Source organism: Coffea eugenioides, chromosome 1 (genome assembly GCF_003713205.1).
Source record: "Coffea eugenioides isolate CCC68of chromosome 1, Ceug_1.0, whole genome shotgun sequence".
NCBI lineage: Eukaryota > Viridiplantae > Streptophyta > Magnoliopsida > Gentianales > Rubiaceae > Coffea > Coffea eugenioides.
This window is the reverse complement of record NC_040035.1, coordinates 11,082,416-11,086,032: the sequence shown is the minus strand read 5'-3', so window position 1 is coordinate 11,086,032 and position 3,617 is coordinate 11,082,416. Positions and strand designations below refer to the sequence as shown.

At 36.0% G+C, this 3,617-nt stretch overlaps 1 pseudogene; it reads right to left on the bottom strand.

The window, feature by feature from the left end:
• Positions 1 to 2,856: 2,856 nt before the first annotated feature.
• On the bottom strand, positions 2,857 to 3,549 carry LOC113767747 (annotated as a pseudogene).
• Positions 3,550 to 3,617: the final 68 nt, after the last annotated feature.

The window sequence follows — 3,617 nt, the reverse complement described above, 5'->3', positions numbered from 1 at the left end:
AATGGGTAAAGAGAAAATTTTTACTTGAGGTTTATATAGGTCAAGTTTATGTCATGATAAGTTCTGTCACAAAGATATTCGTGCCATCGTCTTCATTTTCTCCACCTTTATGTATACTTCAGTTTCATAATGACAGAAACTCATCGAATTAGTGAACTGTGGTAGTTGTTTAGATCAATAGAGTTCCATATTGTCCTTAATAGAATATTGAGTTTGAGCAAAACTCTTATCTAGATAAAAATTTCTCCCATTGCTAACCTTTTAGGCTTTAGCTAGTCTCTTTACAATTCCAGTTAAGTGCTGTTATGAAGACATGACAAGAAAAAAGAAGCAGAAAACAAGGAAATATACAAGTCTATTATTTAGTTTGAGAATCCTATTCAATTCTTGAATGGCATATGAAGTATGAACATGAAAGTATTAATTATACTTATAGATTGAGTAGGGCAGTAATAGCATTCATGGTTCTTAAAAAGGAAAAATAAAAAATGTGCTATGACTAACAAATTTAAGAATCTTGTCCATTTCCAAAATGTTATTTCATTTTCATAAGATTCTTTCTTCTTGATGAGACATTGTCGTATATACTGTGCTCAACTAAGCTTATGAGTGGGCCATTAATCCATTTTGCTTTTACAATATAAATTATAAGAAAAAGAAAAAGAAAGAGAAGAGAGAATGAGGGTAACAAGACTAATATAACAGATGTCAAAACAAAAACTCCATTACAGTTTTTGGTTTCGAAGTTAAATTGTATCCCATAATAGTGGAAAGGCAGCTGGAGCCAACCTAGTGCTATCACCAAGTAGCCAAAAGTACCTCTAACAAGTGTAGTTGCATGAGTTTTATCAGCTTCAATGGACCTTGAAGTTCCAAAATCTGACACTTTGGCTATGTGCTTCCCATCCAAATGTATATTGTTGGACTCGATGTCTCTATGATAGATGGGAATTGCGGCTGCCAAGTGTAAATATGCCAATGCTCCTGCTACTTCACTTGCTATTCTTAGTCTGAAGTTCCAAGTGAAGGAGAATGAATCATCTATCTAATTATGAATGAGGTTGGAGAGGGTGCCATTAGGGATAAATTCATAGACCAATAGAGGAACTTCTGTCTCTAAGCAATAACCCAGTAGTTTAACTATATTATTGTGGTTGACTTGTTAAAGAACAATAACCTCATTAATGATTCAGTATCATAAAGCTTCTGTCAGTACCATGTTTTTACTTTATCTTTGGCATTAAATGCTTTTATCTAAATTAGTAGAACAATATATGGACTCTTTACAGGTTAAGTGCAATCCTATATAAAGCACATCAAAACCAACTAGAGAACTCTGTTTGCTTGGCAGAATAGTAAGCAGTAGTTGTTGACAAGAAATTCTAAAACTGAAAAAGAAGCTCCATTCATTCACAAGCAGGCCGTCATCATAGCTAAACAGATTTTCTCTCTTTGGCAGAGTGGACGAGAAGAAGATACAGCACTAGGACAATCTCTATTCAAAATAAGTAAATCTTGAAAGAGTTGCAAAAATTTCTAAACTTAAGCGGGGCTGTGATTTAAAACTTGGCCCTTCGCTGTGTCTAAACAGATTTTCTCTCTTTGGCAGAGTGGACGAGAAGAAGATACAGCACTAGGACAATCTCTATTCAAAATAAGTAAATCTTGAAAGAGTTGCAAAAATTTTTAAACTTAAGCGGGGCTGTGATTTAAAACTTGGCCCTTCGCTGTGTCTATCCTGCATATAACTAACTTAATGCAAGTGTTCTACAAGTTACCTTTGCTGTGTTGAAAACAACATTTTTGCAGTCTGCAAGAATGCTCACAGACCAAGCAGGAAGGAAATATGAATTCCCCTTGAATGTGACGTTGGCATCTACTTTCCTATCATAGTTAGCAAGAAAGGCTACACAATCGTTTGAAATTTCATAGTACACATGTGCCTGATCAAACAAATTCATTCTGTTTTTTGGATAAATATACTGCATCCTTTGCCTATTTCCGAAGACATAAACTGTAATGATCATCAGAAACGTCTATTGCATATGTCCTCTTATGAAAAACTCTTTCTCTTATCACTACCCACCATTATAGTGGGGGCAATGGGGAAGAAGTCCTTGAATTAAATCAGTCGGTTCAAATGTTCAACAGAAAAATTGGCCTCAACCTACTGTTGTCCAACTCATTATAGGAATAGAAATATCGAGTCAAGAAACGGGTTCTTCATTTTCCTTTTAAACAGGAACCAACCAATATCAAATCTAAAATTATAGAATAAAAACTCTTCAGAAAATCCCTTCATTACACAATCAACAGATATTTACAACACCCAACACTAAACTCAAATCCAAGCACAGACTGTGATAAGCCTACACATAATGGGCAGAAGACACATTAACAAACAACCATTAGACAGAAATGTTCGAAAATAAATGGAAAATATTGAGATCATTTACCTCAAATTATGCCATGACAACCTTAGGTCTTGTTTTCCTTCTGATTCAGTCTTCAAATTCTGGCTTTTCCCCAAAATTCATGGTACTGGCTCAATTTAGGGATATTTGCTATCTACTACTCTACTAAAGCTGCCCTATCAGCTTGGGTAGCTCTTTTTTTTTTTCACAAAGATGATGGGAAAGTTTATTGAGAATGATACGTGCCTCATTGCTAAATTACAGAACCAAGAGTACCAACAGCTACCATTGGACAAAAATGAAATACCATATTTCAATGGAAATATTCAGAAACAAGAGTTTGCAGTTTTGAGTAACATTAGGCCAAAATTACCTCTTGTTAGGAATCTCCACTGCTTGAAACTGAATTCAACTGCACAGGGCAAACAATAACTTGTGCAGCATTTCAACCTAAATCATCTAAAATTGCAAAACTTTTATAACTTCTTCACTATGACCAGACACTCGTTCAAAAACCTCTCAAGCTCTGATGTATATACACTAGGAAAAGTCCGATAATGGTCAACATGAGGTGATGCACCAAAGTTGAATGCCCACACATTTTTCCCACTTCTCTTCTATTCTTCAACAAATGACTCAACTGATGAGAATGGAATGACCTTATTAGCTGTACTATACAGATAAAGATATGGGAAAGAAGGCCGGTTTTTTGAAAGGACGGAGATTATCTTTGTCAACTGCTGTTTGACGTCGTTCAAGTTTAGGAGATAAGAGAAGAGCTTCTCAAATGCTGACAAAAGTAAGGTTTTAACGGACAGGGGCTCCTTTTCTCGCAACTTTGAGGTATCAACTCCACTTTCCAATTGATTTCTTCCTACAACTACAACTGATGGATAAGATGATGAATTGTATTTCTTTAGCAGGGCTGCAGTAAATCCAGCAGCCCAGACCTTGGGATCTATATTAGCGTCACCTCCTGAAGCAACAATAATTCCCTTGATTTTCTCCAATAAATCTGGCCTACTTTGCAAATTCTCAAGAATGGAACCATACCTCCTCAGATGCTTCGGATTCGACCCAAGCCATCCCAACAAAACTGCAGCAAAGATTGGCCCTTTATCCCCGATGACCCCATTTTCTCTAGGGTGAATTCCATCAAGAGCGTAATTCCAGTGGAAAGATTTAGCTTTTTGGTCAGAGAAA